At 43.6% G+C, this 18,049-nt stretch overlaps 1 protein-coding gene across 1 annotated transcript in view; it reads right to left on the reverse strand.

The window, feature by feature from the left end:
- LOC124798525 (lysosomal acid glucosylceramidase-like) overlaps positions 1 to 17,395 on the reverse strand; it is a 248,710-nt gene extending 231,315 nt beyond the window's left edge. The window contains exon 1 of the mRNA XM_047261971.1: positions 17,329 to 17,395. The gene's annotated coding sequence lies outside the window, so the exon portion shown is untranslated. The remainder of the gene's footprint in view (positions 1 to 17,328) is intronic.
- Positions 17,396 to 18,049: the final 654 nt, after the last annotated feature.

An 18,049-nucleotide genomic window follows, 5' to 3' on the forward strand; every position in this document is an offset into this window, starting at 1 on the left:
ACTTAAACCTAACTAACCTAAGGACATCACACACATCCATGCCTGAGGCAGGATTCGAACCTGCGAGCGTAGCAGCAGCGCGGTTGTGACATGGCGCATTATCTTGCTGAAAAATGCCACTGCCGTCGGGAGGCATGATCGTCATGAAGGGGTGTACACGATCTGCAACCAGTGTACGATCTCCTAGGCCGACATGGTGCCTTGCGCGACCCCCGGTGGCCCACGGATGCCCATGCGAATGTTTCCTAGAGCATAGCGGAGCCGCCGCCAGCTTGTCTCCATCCTGTAGTACAGGTGTCAAGGAGCCGTTCCTCTAGAAGACGACGGATTCGTGCCCTCCCATTGGCATGATGAAGAAGGTATCAGGATTCATCAGACCATGTAATGCTCTGACAATGCGCCAACGTCCAGCGTTGATGGTCACGTGCCCATTTCAGTCGTAGTTGCCGATGTCTTGTTGTTAACATTGGTACATGCATGGGACGTCAGCTGTGGAGGCTAATTGTTAAGAGTGTTCGGTGCACTGTGTGTTCAAACTCACTTGTACTTTGCCCATTATTAAAGTCTGATGTTAGCCACAGTTCGCCGCCTATCCTGTTTTACCAGTCCGTCAAGTCTACGACGTCTGACATATGTAATGAGGGGTGGGCGCCTAACACCAAGACGTCTGGACGTGGTCTCACCTTGGTTTCGCCACGTGTTGGAGACACTCGCCACAGCACTCCTCGAACACCCGACAAGTCATGCAGTTTCCGAAATGCCCGTGCCGAGCCCACGGGACATCACAATCGGCCCTCGCTCAAACGCAGATAGATCGCGCGCCTTCCCCAATCTACACACAGATAGCACGCTCACCGGTGCTGCATGCGCTGTACGTGTGTCTGACGAGCAGTCATTCCTCGCCAGGTGACGGTGCTATCGCCCAGACGGGTTTATATTGATAGCAGGTCGGTGGTCATAATGTTTTCGGTGAGCAGCAGGGGTGTTCCTCGTGTGGACGCACTCTTAGAATTCGAAACTCGATTACAGCATGCCATTTCTCACACACTGACATAGTTACACAAGCCACGGTTCAGAGCTCTGTTCTGGCAGAGGGCTGCAGATATGTAGATATGAAAAGTAAAGATGTAGAATGTTAATGACGTTTGTTTTATTTAAAAAGCTTTAAGAATTTTCAAATAAAAAATCTCGGTGCTTTACTTTTCAGCATGCCTCTGTACATTATTGTAGTGGACCGTGCTTCAGGAGCGAGTGGCTCTCTGCTGGAAGTGAGGGGGGGGGGGGGGGAAGGAGTGGGCGGGGGTACAACGCCAATCTGTTGCCAAAACTCTTTATTAACAATCATACATAAATGTAGAGCAGTGCATCTTTGGCAGGCAGACAGTAGGCCGTGTAGCAATGAAAACTCTCAGGTTTCAGCTAATATTATCTGCTGAGAAGTTATCGTGTAACATGGAGAAGTGAAAGTTCTGTTGGCCTGCTAGGGACACGTGACATTAACCCTAAGGGTGACTCCCCATCCAGGATAACTTGCACCGTTCTGCCCGTAGAAGACATCTCTGCTGTAGTAAATCAAACTTTTTTCGAAAGTTTTGAAGCACCGAATTCCATATAACCTCGATCAATATGTTATCATGTGTGCAAGTTGAAATTCACATTATCGTGGTTAGCGTACGACCATTAATTACAAGATATTTATTTTTTAAAATTGGACCCCCCTCCCTCACTGGTGAGATGGGATGAAATGTGGTGCCCCAACCCTCCCCCTCACTGCAGTGTTTGTTTTAAACATTGATTAAAACACTTAAAGAAGAACATGTTTTAAGTAGAAAGCATATTAAACAGTGTTTTTAACACATGATTAAAAACACCATCTGAAACATGCCAATCCTGGGTGGTATTCGAACGGACAGGCCTACATATACAGATGGACAAAAAGGCTCCAAGAAAATGGTATTAACTGTTTTGGCACAACTCTAAGAAACTGATTTTTCACTGATGCATTATGTATGTCACATGTCCCTGAAACTTTACCTACTTTATAGATGAGGGACAAATTTGTTTGTACCATACTTTGAAGCATCTCTTGATCTACATGATCACTAAAAGAATTCTTGTCACTGAACTGCTGATATGCTTGTCAGCAAGCCGCTTAACTCACATATTGTAAAAGTTTTGATACTCATTCATGTTGAACATAATAACAGCGTATTTAAATGAGTTGCAGAATACCATGACTAACTCACTGAATGACTCGCAGTGATTTCGACTGGCATGGCAGGGAAGTCCTTGCGTGAAATCTGAAACTTGTGCGGCAGTTGTTTCAAATAGGGAAATCCCGGCTTAGAAACACAAAATGTTATCTGTTATAATAGTGTATAATCGCTGAATTAAAAAGTTGACATGAAATTTTCATTGCCCCCTGCCCCTGTAAGTGATTAAGTGATGTTTTGTGAGACTTTGTCGGATCCCTACCCCTCCCCCCTCCCCCCCCCCTCGCCCAATTTTGTGCTCACGTAATTACTGGACGTCCCCTTACGGGATTCCCATGCCAGTTGCCATATCAGTGTTACAGTATTTAGTCCAAAGTTTGGTTTGATGCAGTTTTCCACGCTAGACTCTCTGAGGAAGGTTTTCCATCTCTGCACAGGTACTACAAAAAATGGTTCAAATGGCTCTGAGCACTATGTGACAACTTCTGAGGTCATCAGTCGCCTAGAACTTAGAACTAATTATACCTAACTAACCTAAGGACATCACACACATCCATGCCGGAGGCAGGATTCGAACCTGTGACCGCAGCTGTCGCTCGGTTCCAGACTGTAGCGCCTAGAACCGCACGACCACCCCGGCCAACTCAGGTACTACAACTTACACTATTTGAAGCTGTTTACTGTTGTCAACCTTTGGTCCAATTTTGTAATTCAACGCCCCTCCCCTTCCCCCACTCCAACTGTTATCGAATTAGCTGTTCCTTGATCCAAAATGGTGGACCCTGTCAACTTAGAAGTTGCACTATACAGCTCTTTCCCCTCCAATTCGGTTCAGTACTTTTTTTCCTAGTTATCCTGCCATCAGCTTCTTTTGCCGAAAGTTAATCCCGTCTAGTAAAGGATCCGCTATACTCAAATTTTGCCAAGTTTATTTTATTTAACTTCTCGGCCGTGTATCCCTCCTGTCGCCAAAGCGTCAGTTGCCTAAGGAAGGGAAGTTGTGTGCGACACCTGCATGTAAACTGCACAAACTTTGCCCTTTATGTGATCGTATTTTAACTGAGCGTAAATTGGGAACCAGCCCAGCGTTCGCTTAAGCTAGCGTGGGAAACCGCATAAAAGCCACACTCGGGTTGGCCACGGTCGTTAAATCACCCCACGGATTCGATCCACATTTGGCGCAACTTCCTGTCTCGCAAGCCAACGTGCTGTGCATTACAATGTACAAGCAGGTATTAGTTATCCTATCTACCTGTCAAATTTTCAGCATTATTTTGTAATCCCGTTCGATGCGTTTACGAGGGTGTGATGAAAAGTAATGCCTCCGAATTATTTACGTGAAAACACTGAACGCTATTTAAATAAAACAGACGTCATTAACACTCTACATCTTTATTCTTCATGTCTGCATAGTTATTTCTCAACACAGTTATCCTGGCGATGAACACATTTCTCCCAAAGAGAGAGCAATTTCTTGATACCATCACTGTAAAATGGCGAGGCAGTGGCTCCATCAACAAAGTCAAACATTTTAGACTTTGCTGATGGAGCCACTGCCTCGCCTCTGTTTGCACCACTTCATCATCATGAAAGTGACGACCTCGAAGCTGTCCCTTAGGTTTTGGAAACATGGAAATCGGATGGGACTGTATGTAGGATTATCCATGGCAGTGAACCCAAAACATCGGATTGTTGCAGATACTGCAGCGCTCTTGTGTGGTCTGGCATTGTAATGCTGAAAGAGAGAATGATCCACTTGTGGACTCACTCTTCGAATTCGTGCTTTCCCTTTTCTCAGCATCACGCAGTACCTTGCAGATTTTATGGTGTTGCCTTTAGGCATGAATTCCAAATGTACTATCGAGCGAGGAGGCGCAGTGGTTAACAAACTGGACTCACATAGAGGATGACGACGGTTCAAACCCGCGTCCGGCCTTCCTGATTTAGGTTTTCCTTGATTTCCCCAAATCGCTTCAGGCAAATAAGGGGATGGCTCCTTTGAAATGCCGACTTCCTTCCCCACCCTTCCCTAACCCGATGGGACCGATGACCTCGCTCTTTGGTCCAATCCCCCAAATCAACTAACCAATCCAAATGTACGACACCTTGAAATCCCAGTGCAATGTGAACATGACTTTGCCTCTAGATGACCTGGTCTTGAACTTGTTTGGCGTCAGTGATCCTTGGTGCCAAAGCTCCATTGATACTCTCTTGTTTTAGGGGTCAAAACGGTGAATTTAGCTTTTATCACTTATCATAATATAGTTAAGGGATCCATCATCCTCGCACTAAACATGCAAAAGAAATGATTGGCGGAGGTCCGATCTCCTCTATTTCACGTCAGGAGTGAGCATTCAATGCACCCACCGTGCACACTGCAGCTCTGTAATGGTGACCCGTACACACTCGCCTGAAAGCTGTGTCGGTAGCGTCCGAGAGTTTTCTCTGATGAGTTCGTCAACATGATTGTGATGAGTCTCGTCGGCTGCCATACACGGTCATCCATTCTGAGGTCTGACACGCGTTGAGGTTAGCACCACTGTTTCCGTGATTACGAACACGAACAACCCAACGTCGCGCAATACTGATGTCGATACAATCACCATTGTACATAGCTTTGGGTCTTTTATGGATTTCATTTGGATGCACTTTTTCAACGGTTAAAAATTCGATTACAGCACACGATTTCTCACGGACTGACATAATTACGTTATCCACCGCCATGTTACACGCTACAATTCGAAGCGCTCTAAAGGCAGAGGGTTGTAGCTTGCGTGAGCGAAGTGGAAAAGTCTACCTTTTAATATACATGACATGTAATACCCTCAAGGTCTCCATCAGCCACTTTGAATATTTTACGTTGGGAACCTAAGGTGGGTTTACTAAAATAGATTCGGAATTACGTTAAAATAATCCTTCACTATCTTCATGAATATTAGATAAGAAATCTTAGAAAAATGAAACTCAGTAACCTGTACGCTTACTAAGATGATGGGAACACAAATGTTACCAATCTTTTCTTTTTCTTCTCCTAGTTTCACCTGTAAGTAGTCCGACCGCGGTAGCTGATTGGTCAGCGCGACAGAATGTCAATCCTAAGGGCCCGGGTTCCATTTCCGGCAGGGTCGGAGATTTTCTCCGCTCAGGGACTGGGTGTTGTGTTGTCATAATCATCAACATTTCATCCCCATCGACGCGCAAGTCGCCGAAGTGGCGTCAAATCGAAAGACTTGCAACCGGCGAACGGTCTACCCGACAGGAGGCCCTAGTCACACGACGTCCCGTCCCCACCTGTAAGTATACTGACGGGAAAGAAGTGCAACACCAAGAAGGAGTTGCACGAATAAACGAAAGTTGGTAGGCGTGTTTCTACACCTGAAAGATGATGTCTATTCAGATTTGACTCTAGTCATATAAGAGTGGCGCTAGTAACATCACTGTAATAATGCAAATCAGGATTGCTTTTATACACCTGTAACGACCGTGAGCGTTAGTTACCTTTGGGATTGGACGTGGTGAGCTGAAGTTAGTGAAGCATGCCTTTAAGGCGACAAAGACGCAGTTACCAACATCTCATTGAATTTGTACGAGGTCATGTAATAGGACTACGAGAAGCTGGATGTTTCTTCTGCGATACGGCAAAAAAACTTGGCAATAATGTAGCCGCTGTGTATGATTGGTTCAAACGATTGAAATGGTTCTGAGCATTATGGGACTTAACTTCTGAGGTCATCACTCCCCTAGAACTTAGAACTACTGAAACCTAACTAACCTGAGGGCATCACACACATCCATGCCCGAGGCAGGATTCGAACCTGCGACCGTAGCGGTCGCGCGGTTCCAGACTGAAGCGCCTAGAACCGCTCGGCCACACCGGCCGTCTGTATATGATTGCTGGCAGCGGTGGTCAAGAGAGTGTACGGTAGGAAGAAGACTGGGCTCCGACCAGCCATGTGCCATTACCGAGAGAGAAGATCATCGTGTTCGCCATATGGCACTAGCGCACCGTACTGCGTCAGCAGTAGCAATCTGAGCTGCAGTTGACACCACAGTGACACAACGAACTGTTACAAATCGTTTATTTTCAAAGACAGCTCAAGCCAGACGCCCCTTAGCGTGTATTCCACAAACCAAACCACCTCCATTTGCAACTTCTATGGTGTCAAGCAAGTGCTCATTGTGTTTTCTGAAGATAGCTGGTTCTGCCTCGGTGCCAGTGATGGCCGTGTGTTGGTTAGAAGGAGGTCAGTTGAGGGCCTGCAACCATCCTGCCTGAGTGCTAGACACATTGAACATACACCTAGAGTCGATTTCGAATGACAGCAGAGGCACTCTTGTAGTTATCCCACGCACTCTGCTCAAATTTGTACCTCAGTCTGGTGATTCGACCTCTAGTGCTGCCATTCATGAACAGCATTCCAGAGGGCGTTTTTCAACAGGATTACGGTCGCCCACACACCCCTGTTGTAACCCAACATGCTCCACAGACCGTCGACATATTGCCTTGGTCCGCTCTATCAGCAGCTCTGTCTCCAGTTGAGCACATATTGCACATCACGAACAGCACTAATTGTCCCTGTATTAACTGACCAAGTGCAATAGGCACGGAACTCCATCCCAAAAACTGACATCTGGCACCCGTACAACGCAATGTAAGCATGGATGTACGCTTGCATTCAACATTCTGGCGGTTACACCGTTTATTAATGTACCAGCATTTCACATTTGCAAGGGCTTATCTCACGCTTAGATTAACTTGTGATCTTTCAATGTTAATCACTTAAATTGTTAGCTGGACAAATGTATTCCCGAAATTCCATTACTCTACATTAATAATTTTTTGGTGTTGGGACATTTTTCCGTCAGTGTATTTTGGTACGGCCGACCCCAAGGTTGGAGGACGACTTGTATATATATCCAACGCCACGTAGATGACAAGGCCTTACAACTCATCTCCAATCTGGGTGTGACGTCACGGGCTCCAGGCAATACGAGCCGACCCACCACAGCGACATGTTTAGGAACGACAATGCCTACCCCTACGGCAGCACGAACGGAAAGTTGCTTTGCCACTAAAAAAGCTCCTTCTTTCAAATTGTTAACCGTCCTGGTTACTCTGTGCTCTTGACCACATCTGAAATCGTGTTTTCCTTTCTGATATGTAGTGGATCATGAGGCATAAGGTATCTTTAGCAGCTCAGTGCTAATCAGTGAGTGGTCAGCGCGACAGAATGTCAATCATAAGGGCCCGGGTTCGATTCCCGGCTGGGTCGGAGACTTTTTCCGCTTAGGAACCGGCTGTTGTGTTGTCCTAATCATCATCATTTCATCTCCATCACGCACAAGTCGCCGAAGTGGCGTCAAATCGAAAGACTTGCACCTGGCGAACGGTCTATCCGACGGGAGGCCCTAGCCACACGACATTTCATTTCAGTGCTAATCAGCACAGTGGTGAATAAATGTTGTGTTCGTGGCAGCGTCGGTAAGTACACCGATAAGAACAAAGTTCACATATTCACATTTCCTTATGACGAAGAAATACGTGCTAAATGGTTATCTGCAATCAAAAGGGATAATTTCATTCCTAGCTATCATCTTAAGCATTGCTACAGATAGTATGACGAAAGAGCTTAGCAGTTTAGTGTTATAACGTAGTAAAATTTTTAGTAACGTCAATACTGTAGCTCTTCATAGCTCTGTCACCTACATTTCAATATCACGGGAAACGACTACAAGAGGTTGGAAAACGGGAGCTACACTAACTTCATCTCTCAGCAAGCCAAAACTCAGAAGAACTGCTGTACCACGCAAACTTCCAAAAACAACGCAATCATCAGGGAATCTCCATCTGCAAAGCAGCAAAAGCGCGAGGCTGCTGCTCTTAGAACGCAGCAACAGACTCTAGTGTTAAATCGCTGGAGAAATACGATAAGAACATACTTTTAAGCGCATTTCACGAACTAACGAAGAAACTTGAGTCTGTAAAGTGTAGTGAAAAGTCGTCTACAGCAATGAAGAATAAATGTATTTTGTTTATCTTATTTTTATTTTGATCTCGAGAGGACTCCATACGACGTTCTGTACATAAATTCTAATCCGAGAGTAACTGTTTTTGTCAAATGCCAAGAAATCTCGTCTAAAAATACTGCAAAAATTGTAAGTGCTATTTCTGATGTAGGGAATATTATAAAATTTACGGAAGGTTTATACACAGTCAAGAAGAAAGTGAGCTACATGATGTTACTCTCGACTTGCTACGCAGTTTAGTGTGTGATGACAGAATAAAACTTCCCATGAGTTTATAAAAAGTCAGCTTCATCTAAGCTTTTCACCTCCTAAAAGACGTAGATTTGCTCCTCGTCTATTAATTCTTGCATCTATTTTGCGTTTTATTTCAAGTCATGCCTACAAGTTCATACATAGCACTGGCAATATTATTCTGCTGCATCTCACTTAAATCAAAAACATTTGTGGTAACACTGATGTTAATTCCAGCAGTTCAAATCTTTTGGCTTACTTTAAGGTGAAAACATCAAATCTGAACTATAATGAGTGTTTTGTGACACTCATGTCGGATGAGATACATATTAAATGAGCCAGGCCAGGGGGGGACCTGGTTGAAAAGGCCCATGACAGCACTGCTCTTGGAACAACAGCCCATGCATCTATGGCGGGATGTAATGTCACCATTCAAGCATGTTGCTCACATCTTGCCAGGAAATAAGAGGACTGCTGATAGCTTGTTCAGTGTAATCAAAAATCTACTAACTGGATTGACAGTTATCTGTATTACTTCGCACAACAACTGAATTAATTTGGCTATCTCAAGTTGCATAACACATCAGTATTGCTTACCGACACGCTACAGATTATTCTAGGCCCTGTTCTATGTTCAAGATACTATTTATATTTTCAAATGCATAAGAAATAATTGGGTTAACCTGAAAAATGGTCGATATTCTTCATTCCCAGCTTTCAATTGCATCTGTTATAATGCAAGCTCCTTTTCTGCAATAAGATCATTATTCGAAACTGGGAGCAACAAATTATTAAAATTTGGGTAGGGCTTAAGCTTGAAAGTACTGTGGCCATTTTCATTGGAAAAACAGGATGTAAAACTTGTTTACCAAATTTTCAATGATAACATCCAGAAGAGTTTACTTGAGTTAGGACTCGCATATGATATTGAAAATTATAAAGTTACTCCTGGATTTATAAATATTATTAGCACCTGGTGGCAGATCGTTAATTTTAAGACCCCTTTTAAATGAAACTTCCTGGCAGATTAAAACTGTGTGCCGGACCGAGACTCGAACTCGGGACCTTTGCCTTTCGCGGGCAAGTGCTCTACCAACTTTTTTTTTTCTTTTTTTTTTTAATTTTCATTTTGTCCGCGTTTGTTCGTTGTATCTGCTCGGGGCGGACGTCTTAAGACATCCGATTAAGTTCGTTGATGATCGATTAACTCAGTTTTTTTATTACAGAGGGTATGTAACCCTCTGTCCGAACACGCTGAGCTACCGTGCCGGCATCAACAGAGCTACTCAAGCACGACTCAAGCCCCGTCCTCACAGCTTTACTTCTGCCGGTACCTCGTCTCCTACCTTCCAAACTTTACAGAAGCTCTCCTGCGAACCTTGCAGAACTAGCACTCCTGAAAGAAAGGATATTGCGGAGACATGGCTTAGCCACAGCCTGAGGGATGTTTCCAGAATGAGATTTTCACTCTGCAGCGGAGTGTGCGCTGATATGAAACTTGAGCACTTGCCCGCGAAAGACAAAGGTCCCGAGTTCGAATCTCTGCCCGGCACACAGTTTCAATCTGCCAGGAAGTTTCATATCAGCGCACACTCCGCTGCAGAGTGAAAATCTCATTCTGGACCGCTTTTAAATGACTAAGACTTGCGGAGGTAATGCAAAAACCACTTACGAAACACCATGAAGATGAAAGATGTGTGTTTCTAGAGACGTTTCTTAATTGGCTGGATAAACGGGTATTCATGAGTTTGTCAGAAGGCAAGCGCACTGAAAAAACTCGTTCTATACTGAAACATAGCACATATGCATTACTCGAACTGAAGATCTATTGTATATGAGAACTGAAAGTATCATCTATATTACCCGGAAATTTCAGACTGATGCACTGGAAGCAAGGTTTGGATTGTGTTGACAGCAACGCAGATATATGAAAAAAAAAAAAAAACTGCGCACTGCGTTCTCTACTAGAGCCCTCTTTACAAAGTGGGTCAACTAAGAAAACCGTAATGAGATCTCTTCCCAGTTGTGACCAATCAGAAAGTCTTAACACAGTAACTGACAGCTCTGCGCTAAATAGTTTGAATAAACTAAGCGTCTGTCAGGCTTATTTGGAACACATCACCCCAGAGATACCGGTCCTTACATTTATTGCAGGCAATTGCTGCTACAGTAGACTTAAGAAATTAAAATGTACCAACTGTGTTTAATTTTTACAGTGGATAGAGAAATGGCGCGTGGGGCAGAGCTCAATCTTATTAAAAATTTAGACTGAGCTAGCTTGAAATATCCTCATAAAAATACATTACTGGTTGTGATGTATTCTTTCTGCTGGATTCAATAGCTATTGCCAAATGGGTGTTGTGAGCCCTTCCTTACACTTCAAAACCAGCGCGCAGTAGGTAGTAAACTAAACCTTGATTTCATACTGAGTAATGAAATTTTTGGTAGAAGACCGAGACAAGCATTCACAGCACAAAAAATATTGAAGTCTGTCGTGTGTACAAGTGTTAATATAGTGCTTAGCAACTACTGTGAAATTGAAAATAAGGCGCAAGGATCTTCAAATAAAATAAAACTGAAAACTGTTGCAGTGGGACATATTTGAAACACAGAAAATAGAAAGAGATGTCCATAATTTTAGATGCAGCTTGTCAATTTGTCAATGATTATTAACTGTGAGCCTATACCACCAGTTAATCTGGTTTACAATTTCCTTTTATCAGAACAGTACACAGGACATACACTGATCAGTCAAAACATTATGACCACTGCCCATCGCGACGTTGGATGCCGTCTGGTGGCGTTGGGGTCACTGACGCGGTAAGAAAAGCATGTAAGCGGACCAGACACGAACGGGGCACCTCCCTAGCGAAGATATGGGCTGAAAATGTGGAAATCCATTGAGATAAGCGACTTTAACAAGGGGAAGATTATTATTACGCAGAGCCTGGGAACGAGAACCTCGAAAACGGCGAAGCTGGTCGATGTGTTCATGCTTTATTGTCGTGAGCACCTACGGCAAAAGGTAGGACAGTGAAACTACCTCTAGGCGTTAAATAGTTGGACACTCACGACTGTTCACAGAAAATGGGGTTAGGAGAATTGTCTGGTCTCTGAAGTATGATGGATGGTGATCTGTGACATCTTTGCCGAAAGAACACAATATTGGTCACGCACAAGTGTTTCGGAACTCACCGTTCATCGAACACTGTAGTGCATGGAGCTCCACAGGAGACCACCCCTGCCGACCGTGGTGGCCGAGCGGTTCTAGGCCCTTCAGTCCGGAACCACGCGACTGTTACTGTCGCAGGTTCAAATCCTGCCTCGGGCATGGATGTGTGTGATGTCGTTAGGTTAGTTAGGTTTAACTAGTTCTAAGTTCTAGGGGACTGATGACCTCAGATGTTGAGTCCCATAGTGCTCAGAGCCATTTGAACCATTTGAGACCACCCCTGTGTGTTCAGATGTTGACCCAACGACATCGTCAACTAAGATTCCAGTGGGCAGAGGACTATCGGGATTTGGCAATCGACCAATGGAAACGCGTCGGCTCTTCGGGTGAATCGCATTTTTGCTACAATAGGTTGCTGGTCGTCTCCCCAAACGCAGTCATCGGGGTGAACTACGGCTCGAAACGTGCTGTGCTCCACGGACGCAGGTTTGTGGGAGCAGTATTATGCTACGGGAGACATTCTCCTGCGCTTGCGTGGGATCTGTGGTAGTAATAGAAGACAAGTTGACAGCTGCGAATCACCTACATCTCTTCGTGCTTGATGTCTTCACCGACAGCGATGTTTTCTTTCAACAGTATAGGTGTCCGTGTATCTGAGCCAGACACGTTACAGGAGCGTCGTAGTGAACTCAGTTCATGTCTCGGTGACCAAATTCGCCTGATGTACGTCCTACGGAACCCATCTAGGTCGCTATCGGCCGCCATCACTGCGTACGCAAATCAGCTTCCTGTCATTTGCGCGAATTACATGTCCTATGCGTAGACATCTAATGCCACATACCTCCACAAACCTACCAATAAACTGTCGAATCTCTGATACGCAGAATCATTGATGCATTTCGTTCCAAAGACGGAGAAACGAGCTGTAAAGCATGTTGTCATGACGTGTTGGCTCATCAGTGTATACTGTATGTGGTATTTCTTTACTGTCACTGTGCGATTCTTTCTCTCTCTCTCGTGTGTGTGTGTGTGTGTGTGTGTGTGTGAAGAGAGAGAGAGAACTTACATCTATATTGAGCTGTAAATATGTGAATACTCTACAGAAAGACACAAGCTTACATTCACTAAACATAAATCGATAGACCTAATGCCATACATGAGTATAATCTAAGTTTTTTTGAAAGAAATGCATACCCCAATTTCCAAGAGAAGGAGCATGTTTCTCTCTTAAACGGTAAGTAGTGCTTGAAAGCGTCTGAATTATTTTCTGAAGTATGAAAGTTGACATACATGCCCTACTGTTACTGTAGGAAGATGATTGTCTCGTGAATATGGCTCACCCGTAGAGCGTTTTTTGCCAGTGTGCTACTTAGTAGACACATCTTAATTTCCACACTAAAACAAGCGTTAGACGAAATACTTTTCCATAACAAAACTGATACCTGCTCATTTACTCATTCCTGGCGCAAAAAATCATGGGCTATTCGAAGGTTTTCGTGCAATAAACCTTACCAGAGTTACACTTGTTGTGAGACAGCCGATTAATTAACGCAAGTATGAAACTTTCTGGCAGATTAAAACTGTGTGCCGAACCGATACTCGAACTCGGGACCTTTGCCTCTCGCTGGTAGAGTGGTGGTAAAGCACTTGGGTAGCTCGGTTGGTAGATCACTTGCCCGCGAAAAGCAAAGGTGCCGAGTTCGAGTCTCGGTCCGGCACACAGTTTTAATCTGCCAGGAAGTTTCATATTAGCACACACTCCGCTGCAGAGTGAAAATCTCATTCTATCGCAAGTATGTTTACCTATAAAGTTTAAATTTTTGCTTTCTGTGAGCAGCAGCAAATGTAAGAATCTGTAAGAATCAGTTCAAAATGGTTCAAATGGCTCTGAGCACTATGCGACTTAACTTCTGAGGTCATCAGTCGCCTAGAACTTAGAACTAATTAAACCTAACTAACCTAAGGACATCACACACATCCATGCCCGAGGCAGGATTCGAACCTGCGACCGTAGCGGTCACGCGGTTCTAGACTGAAGCGCCTTTAACCGCACGGTCACACCGGCCGGCTAAGAATCAGTTCTAACAGTAAAACTAATTCAGAATAAATAAAACTCCAGTATACCGAAAAAACTCTGCTATTTTATTATACTGAAAATTTCTTGTTGAAGTATGCGTTTTTTTTTAAAAAAAGTCTTGCAACAGCAACACACAGCTTTTTATGCTTGTTGCACCTGTCTGATATTTGTTCGAGGTTTGTAGCTCAAAGTTCGTAATTATTTAGTCATACAACCTTTTGTTAGCTGTAGTAATTTTAAATAACTATTATCATTAAACTAACGCACTGCAAATAAATGTGCCGCTGCAATGTCACACATCCGTTATTTACTATCTGATGTACTTCGCAAAATAGCTGCTTTACTTAGTTTTCATGGTAGTGATAATATAATCTTCAGTAACGTCTTAAAAACATGACATTATTTACAAATTCGATCGCCATAATGCATTTGCATGTCTGCTGATTTTCCACCTCAAGTCATTCCAATACAACGACTTCTGCGCAAGTAACGTTCGTAGAGGTAATGCTTGCCGGCTCCCATCATCCGAGACTCGTGACGTCACAGTCGAGTTGTACGGCCTTGTCATCTAGGTGACGTTGATACATCCCGATACAGGATCTCATGCAACAAAGCTCTGCGGTGTTCATATTTTAAACTTATGAAAACTTGATATTTCTTTATGCAAAGAGTACATGAAACAAAAAGTTGCTTACAGCTGTAGCTTGGGCCATCGGTCGCCAGTATAGCATCGGCAGCGGGACAGTGTGTAGATTTGCGCGCAGTTTTTGTTTTCCAGTCCGTATTGATTTATTGGTTTTGGCATTTTGATTCTAAGTAAAAACTTGTATCTTGAAAATGGAAAAACGGGAAGAAAGAGAGATTTCCCCTGTGCCGCGAGGGTAGTGTTTGCAAACAACTCCAACACGACGCGCTTTGACAGCACGAAGAGTGCGACTGAAAAATGCAACTCACCGTCGGCAGCAAAGCAGATCCGTAATCCATAGGTTCTATAAATATTTAAAGCGTCTTGTAGACAATAACGATGAAGTGTTAGCATCTACAAGCACGCTCGTTAGGAAAGATTTGAGGAAGGTAGAGTCAATAACGATGATATTAGGAAATGCTGTGACATGACACCGAAAAAAGCAACTATTGCAAGAAACAAACCAAGCTACAGTTTGTAGCATTGGTTAATGAACTATCCAGCGCATGTGTCGTTTCACTGAAGTACATATTATGGAATTCGAGTCAAAGTGGGGGTCTTAGGTCTTAAGGTACCTCTTGCGAAAGGGACCAGGCTGACTGTTGTACATATGGTGTTAGCAAAGATGGTTTTCTCAAAGAAAGTCAGTTCGTTTACAGATGTCATAAAAGAAGCAAGTTAGAAGACTACCACCATTCGGAAACGAAGACCACCAAGATTGTGCAAGTATGCATTTTCGTTAGCTTGCTAATTTGCGTGAAAGACTAGTAATTATAGTATATTTTACTCTGATATGCGTTTTTGTCAGTGATTTACATGCATTTACACTGCATATAAACACACTGTAACTGCAAAAAGCTGCGCGGAGTGGCCGCGCGGTTAGAGGCGCCACGTCACGGATCGTGCGGCCCCTCCCACCGGAGGTTCGAGTCCTCCCTCGGGCATGGGTGTGTGTTTTGGTCTTAGCATAAGTTAGTTTAAGTGGTGTGTAAGTCTAAGGGACTTAGGAATTCACACACACTTGAACATTTTTGGCTGCAAATATAAAGCCTAAATCAATATTTCACTGTTGTTGTTGCTGTGGTCTTCAGTCCTGAGACTGATTTGATGCAGCTCTCCATGCTACTCTATCCTGTGCAAGCTTCTTCATCTCCCAGTACCTACTGCAACCTACATCCCTCTGAATCTGCTTGGTGTATTCATCTCCCTCTACGATTTTTACCCTCCATGCTGCCCTCCAATACTAAATTGGTGATCCCTTGATGCCTCAGAACATGTCCTACCAACCGATCCCTTCTTTTAGTCAAGTTGTACCACAAGCTTCTGTTCTCCCCAATCCTATTCAACACCTCCTCGTTAGTTATGTGATCTATCCATCTAATCTTCAGCATTCTTCTGTAGCACCACATTTCGAAAACTTCTATTCTCTTCTTGTCCAAACTAGTTATCGTCCATGTTTCACTTCCATACACGGCTACACTCCGTACAAATACTTTCAGAAACGACTTCCTGACACTTAAATCTATACTCGATGTTAACAAATTTCTCTTCTTCAGAAACGCTTTCCTTGCCATTGCCAGTCTGCATTTTATATCCTCTCTACTTCGAGCATCATCAGTTATTTTGCTCGCCAAATAGCAAAACTCCTTTACTACTTTAAGTGTCTCATTTCCTAATCTAATACCCTCATCATCACCCGACTTAATTCGACTACATTCCATTATCCTCTTTTTGCTCTTGTTGATGTTCATCTTATATCCTCCCTTCAAGACACTATCCATTCCGTTCAACTGCTCTTCCAAGTCCTTTGCTGTCTCTGACAAAATTACAATGTCGTCGGCGAACCTCAAAGTTTTTATTTCTTCTCCATGGATTTTAATACCTACTCCGAATTTTTCTTTTGTTTCCTTCACTGCTTGTTCTATATACAGATTGAATAAGATCGGGGAGAGGCTACAACCCTGTCTCACTCCCTTCCCAACCACTGCTTCTCTCTCATGCCCCTCAACTCTTATAACTGCCATTTGGTTTCTATACAAGTTGTAAATAGCCTTTCGCTCCCTATATTTGACCCCTGCAGACCTTCAGAATTTGAAAGAGAGTATTCCAGTCAACATTGTCAAAAGCTTTCTCTAAGTCTACAAATGCTAGAAATGTAGGTTTGCCTTTCCATAATCTATTTTCTAATATAAGCCGTAGGGTCAGTATTGCCTCACGTGTTCCAATATTTTTACGGAATCCAAACTGATCTTCCCCAAGGTCGGATTCTACTAGTTTTTCCATTCGTCTGTAAAGAATTCGTGTTAGTATTTTGCAGCTGTGACTTATTAAACTGATAGTTCGGTAATTTTCACATCTGTCAACACCTGCTTTCTTTGGGATTGGAATTATTATATTCTTCTTGAAGTCTGAGGGTATTTCGTCTGTCTCATACATCTTGCTCACCAGATGGTAGATTTTTGTCAGGACTGGCTCTCCCAAGGCCGTCAGTAGTTCTAATGGAATGTTGTCTACTCCCGGGGCCTTGTTTCGACTTAGGTCTTTCAGTGCTCTGTCAAACTCTTCACGCAGCATCATATCTCCCATTTCATCTTCATCTACATCCTCTTCCATTTCCATAATATTGTCCTCAAGTACATCGCCCTTGTATAGACCCTCTATATACTCCCTCCACCTTTCTGCTTTCCCTTCTTTGCTTTGAACTGGGTTTCCATCTGAGCTCTTGATATTCATACAAGTGGTTCTCTTTTCTCCAAAGGTCTCTTTAATTTCACTACAGAAATGTAATTATATTATTTCTGACCAAAGCAAAAACTGTTACAATGAGTAACAGAGGTGCATTTGACGGCCTGGCAACAGCGCACCAACAGCCACCCGCCAATGAGCCTAACCAGAACTATACAAAAAATTGTGTTGTACTTACCAATGGCACTGCCAGCCGCCGACTGATCGTGGCGAGAAACTGATGGCAGTAAGCTACTGCAAATACTTCCACACCAACAGTGGTCAGACGTGGCTTATATTTAAAAGTAGCGCAACAACTGAAGCACTCACCTTGACGTCAGAACTGCTGGACTTTATCTGCTTAATGTACCCGTCAAAACAATTACAAAATCGGCCGTGTTAAGTCCATACGTCATGCAGCAAGTTTTCAGAACAACTTCGACCGCAATCGCTTCTAGCTCCTACAAGGTCAAGAAAAAGGCTCACACATTTTTCCCCATACAGATAGTAGAGGCTACTTGTGACGTCCTCGTCATAAACCCAAATCACTGGCGACAGGTCTCATTTATTGTGAGGCTTGCTGTGTTCAGATGATAGCCAGGCAAGGCGCTTTCTGGATGGAATGACAAGACAGCCACTGAGCCTATCCCAGACAGCTCACCAGGACTGCTGCTGTTTCCGCGTTATTACCAGAGAGCATTAGAGAGCTTATCACTTTAAACAATAATAGTTTGTTACTATCAAATTCCCACATAAATTGTTTTATGGCTAAGCTGGTGTCGACTGACTAGTCATTATAAACAGCCCATAACTATTTATTGACCGATGGTTGCGTCAGATGTTGCATGTTCTGACATGTTAGGGGTCAACATTTCCGTGGAGTTCCCACGAGAAGATTCCAATTCACTCTCAGCATGCTC

This window comes from Schistocerca piceifrons, chromosome 5 (genome assembly GCF_021461385.2).
Source record: "Schistocerca piceifrons isolate TAMUIC-IGC-003096 chromosome 5, iqSchPice1.1, whole genome shotgun sequence".
NCBI classification, from domain to species: Eukaryota; Metazoa; Arthropoda; class Insecta; order Orthoptera; family Acrididae; genus Schistocerca; species Schistocerca piceifrons.